Raw genomic sequence first — 21,319 nt, 5'->3', positions numbered from 1 at the left:
GTTTCCAGTTCAATACAAAGACTCGCCCTTGCATGAACAATTTAAAACCCAAATAGCATGGCAAGAAAATCTAACAGCATTAGTAGCAAACATGCCAGGTTTTAGGGCTAGCCCTGTCGGCATACAGATAGACTCTGCAGACCACGGGCTGCGCTTAATTTAATATTGAGCTAAACACAGTCAGCACATCTGGTGCATCCGGATGGTTATCAGGAAACACTAAATCTGACTTTACACACAATCTCATTCACTCGTCTATTTCTACTCCCATTTTACCTTAAACGCAAACTGAAAACTTACGTTTCCTTTTGTTCTTCATTTCCTAGCAGTCTTCTAATTGTTGACAGATGGACAGACAGGCAGGTTTTGTAGAATTTGGTTTTTACACAATTTGGAGTGCATACTTCAAGGGTGGGGAAAAACAACCTACGAATGCAGTATATAAGATGTCAAGGGGCCCATGCAGTGAAGATGCCTCTGCTTTGGGCTTCCTTCAGGCCCTCCACTTCCAGGGAATATAAAAGGCAACGTAAGCGTCTGGAATGGGGTCGAGCAGCTCTAATCTTAGAGTGGGGAGGAGGACCCCTGTAAGTTTTAAGCCAGTCTATTCCACACATTGAGTCCCAGGACAGCCAGGGCTACATTGAGAGATCATGAGTCAAACAACAACAAAAACAAACATCAAACAAACAAACAGGGGGTAGCCCAATGTAGGGCGAGAGAGATCGCTCAGTGGTAAGAGTGCACATTGCTCTTCCACATAACCTGGGTTCAGCACCCACACAGCAACTCACAACTGTCCAGTTCCGGACATCTTTGACATCTCTTCTGCCCTCCATGGGCATCAAGCACACACATGATACACACACCTAAATATAGGAAAGCAAATCACTCACATTCATAAAATAAAAATAGTAATTTTTTAAAAATAGGCAATGTAAACGTTTGCCCGGTTACCACTGGCTCAGAGAGAATACAAATCAGTTAGGCTAACTAACTACACAGCAGAGAGCAGAAGGGGTCTGAAAACAAAACCTAAAGTCTTTCTGGTTTCTTTCTAAGACTGTGACAGTCTTCCTGTATATAGCCCAGGCTGGTCTGAAATTCATGATCTTCCTGCCTCACCTTCCCCTGTAATGGGATCAAAGGCATGTGTCAGCAAACAAGTCTATAAAATGGATTCAGAAATGTTTCTAAAGTATACAATTCTAAACGGTGGCAGAAAATAAAAGGCAAAAAGTACCTAGTGTGGTGGCCATGCCTTTAATCCCAGCACTCAAGAGGCAGAGGGAGGTAGTTTGAAGCCAGCCTAGTCTATAAAGTGAGTTCCAGGACAGCCAGGAATGTTACACAAAGAAACCCTGTCTTGAAAAAACAAACAAACAAACAAGCAAACAGCAAAAAGGTAAAAACGCAGGCAGTGCTGGACACAATCAATTTCACATCAGATCAAGCAAAACCTTTTTAAAGATGTATTTTTTTTATATATGAAGCACACTTCAGACACATTAGAAGTGGGCATCAGCTCCCATTAAGGATGGTTGTGAGCCACCATGTAGTTCCTGGGAATTGAACTCTGGAAGAGCAGTAGGTGCTCTTGACCACTGAGCCATCTCTCTAGTCCCCAATTTATTTTTTTTTTAAGATTTATGTGTTTATTATATATAAGTACACTGTAGCTGTCTTCAGACACACCAGAAGAAGGCACTGGATCCCATTACAGATGGCTGTGAGCCACTATGTGGTTGCTGGGAATTGAACTCAGGACCTCTGGAAGAGCAGTCTGTGCTCTTAACCACTGAGCCATCTCTCCAGCCCCCTGCCCCCAAACAATTTATAAGCAACTGTTTTACAAAACAGAATTAGGAAGCGAGGAAAAAGCTTGAGTTAACCTGAGCAGGACTTCCAAAACAGATAAAGACTTTTAAACTTTCAACAAAAAGAGGCATGGGGCCGCCAAGACATGGGGTTCGCTGACCAGCAGCCAAGTGGACTCAAGGATATTAAGCCAAACAAGAAATGCTGTCACAAAATAGAACAAAGCAAAACAAAGGATAAAACAGACCAAGGTGGGTTTCTAGTGTACATGAAATATACACATTATTATGCATGTACACATGCACATATGCATCCCCAAAACTCCCAAAATTATATAATCCCTAAGTTTGCTACTAAAGAAACATAATATCACATGTGATACACATTACTGCCTAAACTGCAATATTCAAACTAATGAAATTTTATTACTTTACTCTGAATGCTGTCCAGTGAAAAGAATTTTGATTTGTACAGGTGCCCATGTTCCTGCAAACAATCCTAATGAAACTCATTAGGTTATAAAATATTTTAAAAGAAAAGAAAAAAATAACATGAAAATAGGGGGAAGGCTAGTTTGACAGAAGGGATCAGAGGAAATGGGAGAAGAGAAGAGACAATAACAGGTGAAAATAATCAAATATATAGTGTACATGTATTAAAATGTCACAGTGAAGCCTACTGTGCAGTGAATATACGCCACTAAAAACATTTTTCAGGAACTGCCAATCATAATACCTTAGATGCAGTTTGCTTTACGCTGAAGGGCCTAAGCTATGATCCTGCATCTAAGGGGAATATGGGACACACACACACACATTTCTGCTTAACTTTTCTCATCTCGATTCAAACATTGTTTTTTTTTTCAAAGTTATAAAATTAATGCAGCTGCTATCATATTTTCATCGTCTTATGAGTAATACTCTCCAACATTAATCTGCGTTGCTAATGTACCATTTTTCAAGTGCTCTGTGAAGTTAAGGATCACCATAACATTTTTTAAAATGTGCAATTCTACTAATTTTGCATTGAAAATGTGTTACAGTTTTAGTAGGTATGAAGCTGTGAAAACGATTCCGTGATTGGAAAGCTGTGAAGTGGAAATGTCAGGGTCTTAGGAGAGTCAGTCAGCTGTGTTGGATGGTGTCTGGCTGGAGCAAACACGTGAAGGAGTGATGTCCTGAAGGGGACACAGGTGAAGGGCTAAGGCAGACTCATGAAGGAATGTTTCACTGAAGCAGACACAGGTGAAAGATGTTCTGCTAAAGCGAGCACGTGAAGGACACGTGACGAAGGAGTCTTTGCTAATGACGTGCATGTATTGGTCCGATTTACATTTCGTAGTTGCGTAGTTGAGCTGCATTTGTCAGAACTCCATAGAGAAAAACCAAAAAGCTTCTGGTGGTGAGCTGCAGTTTGTTGCAGCTTCTAAAGACTCGGGCTGATTGGCAGAGTGATGTCATTTGAGACACACACGTGCTGAGGTGAGAGCCACGGAGGACATGTGATGTTTGGAGAACATAAACAGGACTCGAGGGACCGTGGCTGTGGCTGGGTGTGGCTTGCTGATAGAGCTAGCTGTACAAAGCTCCTGGATCTCCTGTCTCCCCTGATATTCGCTTCCCTCAAAGAGGCACAGCCTGGAACTTCTCCTGGCGTTCTTCCAAGTCCTTCCTGTTAACCCAACAGGCTGAGGCCTGGCTTCCTGCTAGGTAGTGCCGCTGCTGCTGATTCCTGTTTGCTCTCCCGACTCCACTGAACTGGACTTGCTAGTGTATCCATAAAGTGTTTATAATTGGATCGAGCTGCTGCTGCTGACCTGTAAACTGAACTGCAGATTTCCAGCGATATCCAGATGACACAAATAGAAGATGCTCCAAAGAACGAATCAACAGCTCCACTTCTCCTGCATCCTTTCTTTCCCACTACCTCTGAGGTGGGTGGTGGGCTAGAAGGGAGGTTGAAACATTTAAAAACCATCATTAAAAACAGGGTTTGAGGGGGTTGGGGATTTAGCTCAGTGGTAGAGCACTTGCCTAGCAAGCTCAAGGCCCTGGGTTCGGTCCTCAGCTCTGGAGAAGAAAAAAAAAAAAATTTCGGGCTGGAGAGATGGTTCAGTGGTTAAGAGCACAGACTGCTCTTCCAGAGGTCCTGAGTTCAATTCCCAGCAACCACATGGTGACTCACAACCATCTGTAATGGGATCTGATGCCCTCTTCTGGTGTGTCTGAAGACAGCTACAGTGTACTTATATGTAATAAATGAATAAATCTTTTTAAAAAAAATAGGATTTGAAAAATTAAAGTTGCAAAGCCACCTGAGTTTTCATTGCTAATTTTCAAAAGCCCTAATAGGTGAAAGATGAGGAAGTACCTGGCCCTCAGCACACTAGGAGAACACAGTGCCACACACCTGGACTCCCAGGATTTGGGAGGCAGAGGAAGAAAGTCCAGAATTCAAGACTAACCTGGGCCTTTCCAAAACTTGAGCCTTTTTGTCTTCATAAGTGCTTGACAAGCTGGGCTGCCAAATACAGTTCCTTTGAAGGCATGCCCTATGTGACCTAAAGCCTAAGGCCACCTCCTCCCAAAAGGGCCACAAGCTGAGGACCAAACTCTAACACATTGGCCTTCCGGAAACATTTAAGATGCAAGTTAGAGCAGCTGCTAGTGAACTGAACTCAGTCTTGAACAGGGAAAACTTCCAATGGTATTTCCCTAGTGTTAACGTTAGGAAAATGATTCTTTACAAGAAATAGAAAAACGCCTTGCTGACCTAGGTAAAGTTATTACAGGTTATTAGAAAAAACTTTATTTAGCAGAAATAAAAATCTGTTTTGGATCTTAAAAGAACTGTTCCACATCTCTTCCCCTCTCTTCATTTTGTTGCTTAGATTTGAGGGTAGGGGTGTGTGTGTCTATAACTCTGTGTGTGTCTGTGTACATATCTGTGTGTTTGGGTAGCCTGGTTACTTTCCAAGTAGATCAGGCTGGCCTCTAACTCAAAAGACTCAGCCTGCCTCCTGAGTGTTGGGACTAAAGGCATGCACTGCCACACCTGGCTCCTTTTAGGTTTTGTTGTTGTTGTTGTTTCTCTGTGTAGCCTTGGCTGTCCTGGAACCCACTTTGTAGACTAGGCTGGCCTCAAACTCAGAGATCCAACTGCCTGTGCCTCCTGAGTGCTGGGATTAAAGTTGTGCACCGCCATGCCCAGTTGTTTTCATTTTGGGGCCAAGGTTGCCTTTATATCAGGCAAGTCCTCAGAGCCTTATAGTTCTGTCATTTGGCAAATGAGGCTATCGTTTCTCCTGAATAGCAAGACACAATCAAAAGGATACTTAAGCAGAAGTCAGCTTTAAGTAAGGGCTGGAAAGATGGCTCAGGGGTTAAGAACACTGACTTCTCTTTCAGAGGTCCTGAGTTCAAATCTCAGCAACCACATGGTGGGTCATAACCATCTGTAATGGGATCCAATGCCCTCTTCTGGTGTGTCTAAGACAGCTACAGTGTAGAAGGGAGGGCAGGAAGGAGGAAGGGAGGTTATTGAAAAGTAGAGTCAGTGAAATGTTATGTTTTCCCTTAAAAATTAAAATTAGTATTTTAATACCAATATTACTTTACTGTCACATTAAAGTAGAATTTCTTTATGTGAGAAAATTATTAAAGCCAACTCCATATTTCAGTTTACTAATGTAACACAGAAATAAGCATTTCCCTTCCAAAGACAACGGTGTAAAGTACAAGAAAAGGACCAAGAGCACACAAATGAATGAGCCAGGTCGACACAAACTCAAAACAAGAATAAAGACAAAACAGGAATAGGTAAGTAAGGAAGAAAGAAAAGCTGGGCTGTGGTAGCACACGCCTTTGATCCCAGCACTCAGGAGGCAGAGGCAGGTGCATCTCTGTGAGCCCAAGAACCACCAGGACTACACAAAGAAACCCTGCCTCATTCACTCGGTGAGCTCCAGAGCTCAGGTCAGCCTGTGCAAAAGGATGCAGCGCTCAGTTCACAACTAACTACACTATCCCAAGTCAGTAACCATGGAGAGAAGCACACTGTGGTCACTACCGTGAGTCAGACTCGTAAGTATCATTCACATCAGCTGCCAGAGTCTAGAAGCTGGTTTGGGGGCATGTCAAATAAAACCTCAGAACAGAAAGGAAGGATCCCAGATTGAGAGCATGCTGTAGTCCTGCATGCACACGGAACACAAACTCACAGAAGCGCACGCACACGCACACACTCGCGCGCTCGCGCAAACACACACACACACACACACACACACCACTCACACATGTTTTTCTATTTGTTTTAAGCTTCAACTAGCTCCATTCTCAAGATCTTTGACTTCTTTCCAGAGACACTTACTGTAAAAGGCCGATAATCTACAAACACACACATAAACATTTACACATAAAAAGTCAGGCACAGCTATATGGACCTGTAACCCCAGCATTAGACAGCCAGATCCCAAGGACTCACCAGCTGGCCGGCCTAATCAAAGCAAGCCGCTTCCAGTTCAATTTCAGACCCTGTCTCAAGGCAGTAACATAAAGAATGACAATCCCCTGGCCTCCATAGGTACATGCTTACACACTCATGTCCAAGTATGCAACATGCACATGAACACGCACACAGAAATTAAAAATTGTGTTTATAATTCCTTTCTAAAAGCAGTCTCTTCCCATATTCCCAAATCCTTAATGGCACTTCATATCCCTAACTACCCAAGCTTTATGGCCCCAGGTGAAGAGTAACAATTACTCCAACGACTATCAAATCCAATTGGCTTTCACCGCTACGTACCCCTATCTGCTGCAGTGCACTTCTGCTAGCCATTAGAAAGGTGAGGTTCATATTACCTTCCACCCAGTCTCCAATCTCTACAACTTTGGTTTTTGTTTGCTTGTTTGTTTTTTAGATTGATTTATGCACATGAGTGGTTTATCTGAAAATATGTATGATATATGTATGTGTGCCCTGTGCGCGCTTTGTACTCTGGGAAGTCAAAAGAGGGAGGCAGATCCCTGAGAACTGGAGCTATGGATGGTTGTGAGCCCCCGGGTAGGTTCTGGAAACCAAACTCAGGTGGGTCCTCTGCAAAGTCAACAACTGCTGCTAACTGGCTGCTGAGCCGCCTCCAGCTGCTCTATAGCTTCCCTTTGCTCCACAATGTTCGCACGCACATGCAAGCACCCATTGTAACAATCAATTTCAAGATTCAGAGCATGGCTCAAGAAACGCTTATTGGGTGAACTGCCTATCTCCAAGCCTAACAACCTGAGTTCATTCAGTTCCCCAGGATCCACAAGGCAGAAGAGAACCAACTCTCGTAAGTTGTCCTTTGACCTCCACGTGAGCCATGGCACACGTGTCCGCACACATACACATAAATATACAAAGTAATTAAATGTGAATTTTTTTTTTTTTTAAATTTTCGGAGCTGAGGACCGAACCCAGGGCCTTGCGCTTGCTAGGCAAGCGCTCTACCACTGAGCTAAATCCCCAACCCCGAATTTTTTTTTTAAATTTTAAGATTCAGGTAAACTTTCCTCTGACCTTCACAGCAGTACCTCACCAGGCCCTTTCCAGTCTGTTTCAGCCTCATCACAAAAGCCTGCATGGAACACAGGGTCAGCATCTTCCCACTGGAAGAGCTCCTCAGGACCAGGGACACTGGTCTGTGGTGGATCTGTGAGTCTCCACAGACTTTAGTGAGAAGCCACTGTTCACGCAGGTATTCAAGACGTGATAATGGGGTAAAAATTGTAAGTCAGCCTAGAACACAGTATTGTAACACAAATACTCAAATCTCTGCTTGACTTCTAGAACACTGTAGCATCTGCAAACAACCTTCATAATTCTTAAGGAAGCCATTTTTAAATTTTAATTTCATTCCTGAACAGCCAAAATGGTTTCCAAGTGTTCACCAAGGTCAAGAACCATCCTCCCTGACCCCTGTGACTTCAGCTCTGCTAACCTTTGCCATTTGGAGGGGGTAGGAGATGCTTGTCTGTTTGCTTGTTTGTTTGTGACAGAATCTTGCTTATGCATCCCAGACTAAAGGTTCTAAAGTTTTGGTCTCAAACAATCCTCCTGTCTCTGCCTAAGGAGTAGCTGGGCCGATACACCACAGTGTCTACCTGCTTCTGGATGGGAACTCAGGAGGTTCTCTTCTGATAATGCACATTCACTAAAAATGAACTCATTCAAAATGGCTGCACAATTTAACCATCCTCATTTCCCCAGAACGACTTATCCAGATGCTGTTTGTTGTCTTGGTTAGGACACCACCTCTTTTTTGCCTCTTTTTCCACAAGGCCATGGAGAAACTAGGCTGCAGAGATAAAGACCGGAAGTCCAAACTGACTTCATGACCCAGGCTCATGGAAAATGCATTATTTTGCCTTCTAAAGTTTAGTTATGCCTCTGCCCTCCAAAAAGAAACATTAAAACACTGGCATAATCTTTCAGCTAGATAAATAAAGCTAAACAAAGCAAGGAATGACTGACATCTCCTGTCTGCAAACCTTAGCAGGTTTAGAGAGCACACATACAGAGAACTGTATCTAGACACCCCACAGGAGACTGACCTCAGTAAAATCCAACCCTAGAAACAATCTAGATTCAGTCTAGGTTTCTGCATCCCTGAAAAAGTACAGTGTGCCATGTACTCTTGGGTCAGAAATGAGAGAACCTTGGACCAGTGTGATTATTGTTCAGCAGGTAAAGGAGCTTACCAACAACCCGACCCAAAATTCAATCTGCAAGACCCTCATGGTGAAAACAATGCCCACAAGTTGTCCTCTGACATCAACATATCGATGTGTCACACACACACACAGAAATAAGAGGTTCTTCCTAAAACCCATGCATGACATTTTCTATATATTATTAATAGCATTATTAAAATACCTGAAGAACGAAAGGTTCTAGTGAGTTGAATATATTTATTCTGAAGTAAAACTCTAACTCCAAGTCAAACAGATCCCTGCCACCAGCAACCAGGTATCTACTTTAGGAGCCTGTTTCCAGAGCTCTGTACCTCTCGGTAACACTGAGGCTTCCTTCTCAGGCTTCCCTTTTCTGCAACTGCCTCTGCAAGTCCAGGAGCATGCGCAGTGCTGTCCTCTGAACTCAGACCTGGCTCAGATGGCAGACAGGTTTCCCCTATCCTATCTTTAGAGCAGTGGTTCTCAACCTGTGGTTCTCATACCAGAGATTTAGATTAGGATTCATAACCATAATAAATTACAGTATGAAATAGCAACAAAAAATTTATATTTGGGGGTCACCGCAATATGAGCACTGCAAAGGTTGAGAGCCATTACTCTGAGGAAAATGTTATGCAACAAGAAGAATGTGAGGCTCTCTGTGGGGGCTGCTCCAGTGCCATCTGGAAAACAGGAAGCAAAGCACAAACAGCCGACCCTGCCCAGGACCAAGCAAGCCTTACAGAGGATTGTTTTAAAGTTACATGCACTTTGACCTCTTTTATATCAACAGTCATCTACGCATCCCTTTAGCTAGCCAGGGACTCGGCCAACTCCCAGTGATGTCACTTACATCACTAATTGAGAAACGCCTTACAGCTGAATCTCATGGAGGCATTTCCTCAAGGGAGGAGGCTCCTTTCTCTGTGACAACTCCAGCTTGTGTCAAGTTGACACACAGAACAGCCAGTACAGAAGGGAAAGGTTTATTTGAGCTCACGGTCTCACAGCTTCATGGCACACAGAAAAGAGCTATTCATTTACAATCACTAGGAAGCAGAGAGAAGAGTGCGCTAGTGTCCCAATGTCCTCCTCCCACATGTCCCCAGTGATCCAACTTCCTTCCGTTGGGTCCTATGACCACAGAACAAACCTTAAACACATGAGCCTTTTTGGACACTTTCAAACCACAGCAAGCACTGGACAGGAGGTTCAGGAGGGAATAGTGTTTACTACAAAGACTTTTACCTAATGAACTAATAAAAAATCAGATTTGTATTCTTAAAAGTATCAAAAGATACTACTTTGCCATCATGCCAAGCCTGCTGAGGAGTCACCATGAGCAAGGCCCACCCTCTCAAATTTAAGAAGTTTATGGACAAGGAGCTATCACTGACATTTACATGGAATGCTCTGGGGCTTTGATCCCTTTATGAATCTATGATTGAGTGTGTGGGAATGGTAACTAGTGGACAGCAGAATGACATCAGAACAATGGTCACACAGGAAACAGCAGCATCATGTCAGAAGCCTTGGAAGTCTAAACAATGGCTGTGCAGTGGTGGTGTCCACATCCCTCCCCAAGGACCTCTACGACAGTGATGGAGAACTGGGTCATGTACATTTTCATATGGAACCTTTTGCTAAATAAACTTCTGTGATGCTCAAAAAACTCAAAAGAAGATAGGGGGGGCTGGAGAGATGGCTCAGCCATTAAGAGCACTGACTGTTCTTCCAGAGGTCCAGAGTTCAATTCCCAGCAACCACATGGTGGCTCACAACCAACTGTAAGGGGATCCAATGGCCTCTTTTGGCATGCAGGTGTACATGCAGATAGAGCACTTATCAAATAAATAAATAAATAAATAAATAAATAAATAAATAAATAAATAAATCCTTCAAAAGAACAAGAAAATACAGATTTGCAGAATCATAAACTGCAGTTAAACCCTCAGTGGGACTTGTCGACCCAACAGACAAGTGACAGACATTAGATGATGTCACCATGGCTGGAGAGCTGTAGCATGGCTGTCCTGGTTGGCTTTGTGTTATGATAAACACGGATCAAAAATTGAGAAAAAGGGGGTTTTGTTTATTTGGCTTATAGTCCAGTCCACCATCCAAAGAAGGCAAGGCAAGAACTCAGGAAAGGAGTTTAAGCAGAGATCACTGAAGAACAATGGCTGCTGACTGCTCTTTCCATGGCCTGCTGAGCTGGCTTTCTTCCTCTGTCCACATCCACCCATCTAAGAGTGGTGCCACCCACAGTGGGATGGGCCATGTCTATCATTAATCAAGAGAAGAGACACAGACACTCCCTACAGGCCAATCTGATGGAGACAATTCCCCAACTGAGACCCTCTCTTCCTAGGTGAAACTTGTCTCTGTCAATAGTGTTAAGTCACTCTGATAAATAGTTTGGCAGTTCCTCAAAATACTAATGAAGAGGCCTGGCATAAATCTACAATTTCCCCAAGCAGGTGAACACCCAAGAGAAATGAAAACACATATTCACAGCAATGTTGTCTGGCAAACAATGTGTTCAACTGTAAGAAAGAGAATGCTGACACTTCAGAATGCCACCATGATGTTCAAGCACATGCTGTCACATGGTACAGTACCTGACACAGGAAAACATGTGACCATTGCCCGGAAAAAATCGTTCCCCATGGATCAGGGATCCTTAGGGTTTTTCTTTCTCAGTAACAAAAACATGCATTTCCCACAGTGTAGAAGCACCAGACATTCTGGCCGAAATGTCGCCTAAATGATGACAGTACAGATGCAGGAAGTGCCTGTCTTCCTTCCTGTTCACTTAAACTCTCCTACACACAGCTATGTCTTCACAGTCTCCTTCTGACACCTTCTGAAGAACATGCCAGGAGCACAGTGACAACCAGCAAGCAGCTATACGGAGGTCACGAGCACGTGATAAAAGGGTGCACTCTAGCAGACTACAGCTAGAAGAGCGGGTACACACACCAATGATCTTACGACTGCCTGGGCCACTGAGCAAATCCTGCTTCACACAGAGTGGAGGAAGCACACCGACATCCTCCATCATTACAGCACTGTTCTCAAGAGTCAGCACATGGCTCAACCCGTGACAGATGAATGGATTCAAACAAATGTGCACATGCATAATGGAATCTACTTAGCCATTTAAAAAATTGAAACCCTGTCATTTGCAACAACACAGATCAAACTAGAGGAAGACATTACACTATATCAAGTGCAAGAAGCTGAGCACCGAAAGACACACGCAGCATGCTGACACTAACTTACAGAAGCCAAAATTAGTTGATCTTACAAAAACATAATAGTGACTGCTAGAGAAAAGGAAGGAAAGAGGAGAAAGACAGGTAGCAAAATGGGTACTAAAACAGACAGGAGGGACTGTAGAGTCAGCAGCAGTTAAGAGCACTGGCTGCGGGCTGGGAGATGGCTCAGTGGTTAAGAGCACTGACTGTTCTAGTGGTCCTGAGTTCAATTCCCAGCAACCACATGGTGGCTCACAATCATCTGTAATGGGATCCGATGCCCTCTTCTGGTGTGCATGAAGACAGCAACAGTGTACTCACATATATAAAATAAATAAATCTTTTTTAAAAAGTCATCTCAAAGGGTGGAAATTCTAAAGGGCCTGTTGTGTAAGCAAACGTGAGGACCTGAGCTTGATCCCCAACACCAAAAAGTAAAAAACATGGTAAAGCACAACCCCCCAGTGCTTGGCAAGTAGAGACAGACAGATCCCTGGAGATTCCTACTCGGTAAGCCTAACCAATCGGCAAACTCCAGGCCCAGTGGGTTTTCTTGTCTCAAAAACATAGGGGTGGCACTGGAACTCGGTGGTTAAGAATGCTTGCTGCTGGGGTTGGGGATTTAGCTCAGTGGTAGAGCGCTTGCCTAGGAAGCGCAAGGCCCTGGGTTCGGTCCCCAGCTCCGAAAAAAAGAACCAAAAAAAAAAAAAAAAGAATGCTTGCTGCTGGGGTTGGGGATTTCGCTCAGCGGTAGAGCGCTTGCCTAGCAAACGCAAGGCCCTGGGTTCGGTCCCCAGCTCCGAAAAAAAAGGAAAAAAAAAAAAAAAAAAGAATGCTTGCTGCTCTTTGGAAGGGACCAAGATAAGTAAGTCCCCAGACCCCTTATCAGGTGACTCAAAATGATCTGTAACTGTAGCTCCAAGGAATCCAACACCACAGTCTGGCCTCCACTGGTACTGTGCCCACACAAGCCCATTCTCAGACACACACATAATATTTTTTTAATTAATTTTTTAAAAAGGGGAGGGGGTGGGCATCTACTGAGAAACAATACCCAAGGTTGACTTACGGCCTCTACATGCACAGCCTCTGTCTGTTGTCTGTCTCTCCGCCTGTCTGAGACACAATAATTAGTCATTCCTACATAAAGAAAAGTACCTTTAAATTAAATTTAGCAAATATCAAACAAAAGATTTAATAAGATTCTATGATGCCTTGCTTTGGTAAGAATATTATTTTGGCCTTGAAGTTTTCAGTTTAAAAAAAAAGAAACAAAAAAAAAAAAAAGAAAAAAAACAACAACAGGATTTTGAAGAAAAAGAAACTGCTTTTTAAAAAAAAAAAACACAGCTAATTTACACTAAGTGAACATCTGTTCTGTACCTTTAATATAGTAGCTAATAAATAATAAAAGAAATTTTGTTGATTGAATTACCACAAGAGGGCTTTAAAACTCTTAAACTCCAAAAATGTTACTACTATTTGACACCTCAATTTTAAAATCTACAAATCAAACATCTGTCTAAACAGAGATGTTCAAGAACTATTCCATTCTTTGAAAGATGACAGCAGCAAGCTTGAATTGGATTAAATTGTATCCAGATGGTGTGTCTTTCATAAGAAGTTGTATCCACACAAAGCAGATACTGAAAATAACGTGCCATTTTTCTGGAATTCACTGGTAAGGGAATAAATAACAACTAACAACGGAGCACAATGTCCCCTCGGCGTGTCTAACTAAGCAAGTGATCGTGTTCCTCACACTACAGTCCGCTCAATGTTAGACACCTCCCTTCGTCTTCTCCTGCAGCACCCGCTGTACAGATAGTAACTGTTACAGAGCACTGTGAGACTGCGTGCATGCACCAATAGGCTTAACGAATGTTAACATATGGCCATGTCCGCTTCCGATCTTTCCCTACAGCGATTAATATAATAGTGTGGATGCAATTACTCTCTACCTCCTGTTTTTGTTTTTCTATTACTATTAAAGGACATGGAAGTGCTTACGTTTTATGTTTCCTGATTATTTTAATTCCATGGTTAAAACTATAATATTTTGGATATAAAACACTAGGTTTCAGAGAGAGAAAACATACATGCATATCTATTTGTTCTTCTTTTCTTCTTGGTTTTTTTTTTTTTTTTTTTTTCGATAGGGTTTCTTTGTATGGCCTTGGCTGTCCTGTTACTAGCTCTGTAGAGCAAGCTGGCCTCAAACTCAAAGAGATCCACCTGCCTCTGCCTCCCATGCCTTACCACTGCCCACCTCTTTCACCGTTATTTTTAAAATGTGGCTACTAGAAAATAAAAAATTGCATATATATTTCCTGTTAAGTTCACTGTGATGGTTTGTATATGCTAGGCCCAGGGAGTGGCAGAATTAGAAGGTATGGTACTGATAGAGTAGTCGTGTCACTGTGGGCGTGCGCTTTAAGACCCTCATCCTAACTCCCTGGAAGCCAGTATTCTGCTAGCAGCCTTCAGATGAAGACGTAGAACTCTCAGCTCCTCCTGCACCATGCCTGCCTGGATGCTGCCATGTTCCCTCCTTGATGATAATGGACTGAACCTCTGAACCTGTAAGCCAGTTCCAATTAAATGTTGTCCTTAAAAGAGTTCTGTAGATTGATGTTATGCAGTTGATGACAGACACAAGACAAAACGAAGGCCCGTCATTGGACGAGAAGGAAGGGAGGCAAAAACAGAGGTTTTAGAAGGAGAGGGAGAGGCAGAAAGGAGCAGAGAGAGGCAACATGGAGGCAGACGGAAACGATCCTTGCCTTGTAGCTCTACATTGATACAGGTTGTTATGAATTATTTCTTAAGAGATGGATTTCTATAGGTCAATTTATCGTATCTAGGTGGGCTTATCAATTGGTTTTATATCCTTACTAACGTTGTGAGTTTACTGTGTGGGTGTATTATGGAGAGAATGTAACATGTAAATCTGATTTGTTGGGTTGCAGTTTCTTGAGTCTTGACTTTACTGGGTAGCTGGAACCAGAGAGTCCGCGCTAGTAGAGAGCTGCCTGGAGAGATACTGACCAGAGATAAATTATGGTCAGCTCCATATGGCCCCAGAGGTGCTAGAACTAACTCTAGGGACCAGCGTGGCAAGGTGCTGAACGGCTCGTGGGTCTGAGAGTACTTGGGGACAGCGTGGAACCGCTGAGATAAAGATACCCTGCAGTGCCATGTGGCCCTGTGGGTGCTGGCAACAGTGCAGGACAAAAGGTTTAGACTTTTTTTTAATATTTACCACAACAGAGTTGCCTTGGTCATGGTGTCTGCTCACAGCAGTAAAATTCTAACTAGGACACTCATCTTACATGTTTTAATGCTTCTTGACTTTATATGTCATCTTTGCACAGGAGCAATGGACTCTTCTATGGATTGTTCCAAGTTTTAGCATGTGTGCTACTAAAATGAAAATGCATCCTGTATTTCTAATGCAGCGTTATTCTGGATATTGAAAAGTAGCACCAGAACAAGTATGGTAATATTCAAAATCAGGACTTAGACAGCAGAGCACAGGAGCAGTTTGTAGTGCTAGCCACTAGTGAAGTAGGTAGCTCATTTGAACCTATCAGTTGGGAGGGTAGGACCAGCACAGTAGCAGGAAGTCATCTCATATATTAAAAAAAAAAAAAAAAAAAAAAAAAGTGGGTTTTTGTTTGGTTGGTGGTTGTTGTTGTTTTTCTTTTCCTACTTAGAAAAGGGAGCTGGAGGAAAAAAGCTAGGCTGTTAAAAGCACCCCCTGGGCTGGAGAGAAGGCTCAGTGGTTAAGAGCACTGACTGCTCTTCCAGAGGTCCTGAGTTCAATTCCCAGCAACCACATGGTGGCTCACAACCGTCTGTAATGAGATCTGGTGCCCTCTTCTGGCCTGCAGGTGTACATGCAGGCAGAATGCTATAAACATAATAAATAAATAAATAAATAAATAAATAAATAAATAAATAAAAGCACCCCATTCCTACAGAGGACCATCCACCACCAATTCAGTTCCCAAGCACCTACTTGAAAACCATCAGTTCAAAATGACTACCCACATGATGAACACACATGCATGCAGGCAAAACCCTCACATGCATAAAATGAAAATAAATTAATTTTTTTAAATAAAAAATAGCCAGGTATGGTACACCTTTCATTCCCAGCACTGGGAAGAAGAGACAGGCAGATCTCGAGAGTTCCAAGCCAGTGGAACGTTAACTGCACAGACATAGGAGAACTGAGATGGAAGAGGGATTGCATTCTGGGAAAAGCAGGCTTCCACATTATCCTGCTACACCAATGAACAACCCAAATAAAGCTTCATTTTGTTTGTGCGACTGGAAAATTACTCTCCTAGTTGGCTCAGTACTAACTTGAATAGCTAGCGAGCAGGTCTAATACAAGTCATTCACTCATCTAACAACTTCTTCTCACTGGGCACTGGTGGGTGTCAGGAAAATAAAGACTGGCTTGCTTCCTCGTGTGTACAGGGAAGGCCTATGAAAATAATAAACAAGTTAACAAGTGTCATCCCACAGGAGTGCTCGTCTTTCCTGTCCAATCCTATCTTTAGCAGGCACTGAGGTTTATTTTAGGGGTGATAAATTCACCATTCCAATGTGTTCATACCACAAACTCATTTTCTCTGTAAATATTTTCAACCGATGCACTCTGCAAAACACATACACAGCTCTCAGGGACTTCCCACAACAAAGTACAAGCACTCTGTACCACTGTCCTGATTCCCATTGGTTCAGTGCTTAATCTGGAGTGGGGAGACTCAGTGACTAGTCACTCTTTGTTTTATTTAAAAAAAAAAAAAAAAAGAATATCTTGCTAGGCCAGGCATGACAGCACATGACTTTAATTCCAGTACTCAGGAGACAGAGACAGAGTGAGTTACAGGGCAGTTTTATATCTAGGAAAACCCTCTCAAAAAACAAAAACAAACAAACAAAAAAGCAAAGACTATTTTGCTATAAACAAGATGAATTCCAACTGTTAAGCATCATGCATGTCCAATATAAATCTGGTCTAGAAAGCAGAGGTCCAAGCTAACATGGTCGACTTCTGCCCTTCTCAGCAGATGGGGAAAAACAAATCAGATCTCTGTCAGGTCAGGAATAGGTGAGCCTGTGCACTACTTCAGCGCTTCACGTACTAACAGGCTATGCACCCATTATAAGCCATGTTAATTTAAAGATACAATACACAACTGGGTGAGGAAACCAGCAGATGTCAGAAATGTTCAATGGTACTGAATTCTGCCAGCAAAGTCATACAACAGAAGAGAACAAATCATTACAATACTCAAAGTACATTTAACAACTTGAACAATGTTAATGTTCTTGTTGTACTGAACAGAGTAATTGAAAAATATATCTAGTGTATTTCTGTTTTAAAAATACATTTATACTTCTTTCCAAGCTACCAGGGGATACATAGTAATACATTGACTCAAATAAATAAATATATAAATATATGTATGTATGTATGTATGTATGTATGTGTACACACACACTCCATGTAAAAGAGTCTTAAAGAACTTATCACTAATAGCTAACATTAATTATCTACGCTTTTTTTTGGGGGGGGGGGAGGTTCTCATTATGAAGCCAGCCCAGCCTTGAACTTGCTATACAGATCAAGCTGGCCTCAAACTCAAGAAATCCACCTGCTTGCCTCCTTAGGATTAGAATTAAAGCCGTGTGCACCATACCTCTCCTGCTTAATTTCGTGGGTTTTGCTTTTGCTTTTTTTGTGTTGGGGGTGAGGGGGTTGAGGGACAAAGATGGCCACAACCACTCACCAGCTGATAAACTGACAGGAACTCTGGCTTAGACCTTGAGCTTGCTAATTCAGCTAGTCTAGATAGCTTGCTCTCAAGATTCATCTCTGCCTCCCCATGCTAGAATTACAAGCAAGCCACTACAACAGCCCACGTGTATTTCAATGGGCACTGGACCTCTGAACTCTAGTCCTCATGTAAACACTCTGCTTGGGGAGTCATCTCCCCAGCCTATTTTATTCTACGCATGGTTGGCTTCCTAAATGAATTACACCATCACGTCATAGACTAAGAAAATAAAGGTTTAGTTTAAAGTAGGTTACAGAACAGCCCACAAGCTTAGTAACATGTTATCTATCTGAAGAACAAGGAAGGCTGGATCTGTGCTGACCCTTCCTCATCTACTGACGTCCCTTCTAATCACAATTCCTCCCAACAATGTTCTGCCATTGTGCAGGGTAACAGACAAGAACAGAGATCCTATGAGGTCCTATTTCTGTGACTCACCACAACATAGACACAACACGCCCATCACTACAACCACCCATCAAAGACACTCTTCAACACACAGCACCCTAGCAAGTCTGAGCCCTGCAGACTAGTCTGTTCCAGGGGCCCAACAGAACAGAGCATTCCCTTAATCCTGTTTTTTGCCAGCGCCTCTCAAACACCACTTTTCTTTCTCTGGCTTGCACTCACTGCTTCTGCAAGTTCCTAATTTCTGTCTTTATTTGGCAAATTATTTACAACCTATATACAAGCTAATTCACTTTAATGACTTTAAAAAGTCAAGTAAGAGTTGCTCTATCATAGAGATAAGAACCATCTCACCTCAAGAGGATACACATGGAGTTGTTGTGTGTTCATGCATATTACTGTAATTCTTGAATAATCCAATCCTCACCTGCTTTTCCTAAAATCATGCCATTATTCCAGAAGAATAGAATTCAATCATGTCATATATCTACCCCAGTATATTTGATCATGATATAACTTCTCCCAAGACAGAACTAGCCTCAAGCCTCAAAGTATCCACCCACACTCCTGTTTCCAGCATAGTTATAGCAGTGCGGCCCACATCGGTCCCCCTTCTTACTCATGCCTTCACTGGCCAGCACCTAGGCATTTTACAAGCACTGGAAGAGCTGGCCTCTCGATTACACTTTGCATACATGGACTCATCTGATTTCCCAAATCTCCCATGAGACATTATTATCCCCATCTTATACTTGAGAAAACTGAGGCCCAGGGAAGGTAAGTGGCTCCCTCATTTACCTAAAGCTTCTACACGGCAGAACTACGCTTTCAAGCCACACTGTCTAAACACAGCTGAGCTTCCCTATCTGAGCAGTCTTCTCAGTGGAAAATACCAACAACTCATCACAGCATAATCCAGGAAACCCTGACCCCTGTTAGCCCTCACACTCAGTGATTGTCTGCATCCAATCCAATCGATTTTTACAACTAATTCCTATGTAAATTCCTTCAACTGATGTCACTTAGGGAACATTTCAGTACCTTTCGACTCCCTGGTACTTTCTTCCCTCAGAGAGAGTTCCTAGGTAAGTCTGCAGGAGCCATCAGCCAAAGGTTAGGAGAAGTAACTCCGGCCCGCTCTCTGCATGCTATCAATATTTGAGCTTCCACTTAAATATTTTCTCCATTACTGTTAAAATAACATCAAAGTCAAAAAGTACAACTGTTTATTCTGAGTGAAGCCAAAAATGCACTTCAACCTTTGAAGAAGTTCTAAACCAAGAAAAAGATATCAATCTTTTACCTGCCAACATTTGTACTGCAACCTATTTAAAGCAGTACTGAGGCTGCTTCTGTTTATACTGGAGATGGACTTATCTAAGGAGTCCTTTGCCCTGGGGGTGGGGGGGAGATACCAAAACTCACCAAAGGCTTTCCTTATGTTTCATTTCATTCAAATTTCGTAACAGTGAACTAGGAGTATGGCTAAGTAGGAGATCACTCGCCTGGCATGCACAAGGTCTTGGATCCCTAAGGAAACTTACGGCTTTAGACAGGTCAGTTTGAAAACAGAACTTTATTTTTGAGACAGTCTCCCATAGCTTAGGCTAGCCTCAGTTCTATGCCTATTACCTTATCAAACCACGTTAGAATCACAGGTGCACGCCACCACATTGAGCTTTAAATATTATACTTTTAAGGAAAGATTCGGGCTGGAGAGATGGCTCAGCGGTTAAGAGCACTGACTGATCTTCCAGAGGTCCTGAGTTCAATTCCCAGCAACCACATGGTGGCTCACAACCATCTATAATGAGCTCTGATGCCCTCTCCTGGTGTGTCTGGGCACAGCTACAGTGAACTCATACGTATAAAATAAATAAAATAAATAAAATTTAAAAAAGAAAAAAAGAAAAGATGCATAGGATGGGAGCTGGAAAAATAGCTCAGGGGTTAAGAGCATGCACGCATGATTCTCAACTCAAGCCCCTTTGACTGTGAATCCTACATTTTAGCTCAAAAACTTCAAATGTATACTCAAAGTACTCCACAGTAGACAGCCAGTAATTTAGGTCATCTGGTCCAAGAGAACAATACCATCAAGAGAACAACCCAACAAGCCCTGCTGTCACCATAACCAAAAAACAAGATTCAGGTGAAGAAATGATTTTCCCTACAACGAATAGAAAGGTCCATTTCTGTGCCAGTCAACAAACCTTGCACGGGGAAAGGCGCTTACTTTCCTACTATGCTCAGACCCTTACAGCAGTGGTTCTCAGCCTTCCTAATGCTTCAGCCTTCAATACAGTTCTCCATGCTGTAGGAACCCTAACCATAAAATTATGTTCATCAATACTTCGTAACTTGGGGTTGGGGACTTAGCTCAGTGGTAGAGCACTCGCCTAGCAAGCACAAGGCCCTGGGTTCAGTCCTCAGCTCCGGAAAGAAAAAAGAAAAAAAAAAAAAAATACTTCGTAACTTTAGTGTTGTTACTGTTATATATTATAATGTAAATATCTGAGATGCAGGACATCTAATATTCTATCCTTGTGAAAAGGTCATTCGACACACACTCCAAAGGGGACAACATCCACAGATTGAGAACTACTGCCTTAAAAAAAACCACTATCATCTTCGACATTCATTCTATCTCCTGAGACAAATTCATGACACTGCTCTTTTTTATAGAAGCGTAGATGAAAATCTCACTGCCGAGCCTGACAATCTACATACGTTCAATCTCCAGAACTCACAGAACGGCGGGGAGAACCAATATCATAAAGTTATCCTCTGACCTCCACAGACAAGTCATGGCCTAAATGTGCGCTTTCTTTTCCTTCTCCCTCTCCCTCTCCCTGTACCCCTTTCCCTCTCCTTCTGCCCCTCTCCCTCTCACATACACATACACACACAGAGCACCACCTCCACCACCCCAGCTGTAAACCCTCTGATCTACAATGGTGACCTACCTACAGGATATGCTGCAGCAATAGTGGCACAAAGTCTGTGGGAGTAGCCAACCCCTGTCTGACTGGATTTAAGGTCCACTCCATGTGATTAGAACCCATCCCTGACACTGCTCACGTGGCCAAGAACCTGAGACTAGTTAAACAGGTGAGGAACCTAACAGAAGACCAAATACTACTGTGCTGCTAAAGGAACATGGCAATAAAATTTCTCCTAACAATATTCTGCTAAACTCAGGTTAGTGTCTCGCTTAGCCATCATCAGAAAAGCGTCCTCTTGCAGTAGTCGGGAATAAATGTAC

At 42.6% G+C, this 21,319-nt stretch overlaps 1 protein-coding gene and 1 pseudogene across 6 annotated transcripts in view; one reads left to right on the top strand and one right to left on the bottom strand.

The window, feature by feature from the left end:
• Positions 1–21,319, bottom strand: part of Rere (arginine-glutamic acid dipeptide repeats) — a 329,621-nt gene that overhangs the window by 277,167 nt on the left and 31,135 nt on the right.
• Positions 9,870–10,075, top strand: LOC108351064 (small nuclear ribonucleoprotein G pseudogene; annotated as a pseudogene).

The sequence above is a fragment of the Rattus norvegicus genome, chromosome 5 (assembly GCF_021556685.1).
Source record: "Rattus norvegicus strain SHRSP/BbbUtx chromosome 5, alternate assembly SHRSP_T2T, whole genome shotgun sequence".
NCBI classification, from domain to species: Eukaryota; Metazoa; Chordata; class Mammalia; order Rodentia; family Muridae; genus Rattus; species Rattus norvegicus.
Note: the sequence above shows the minus strand (reverse complement) of the source record. Positions and strands in the feature narration are given on the sequence as shown.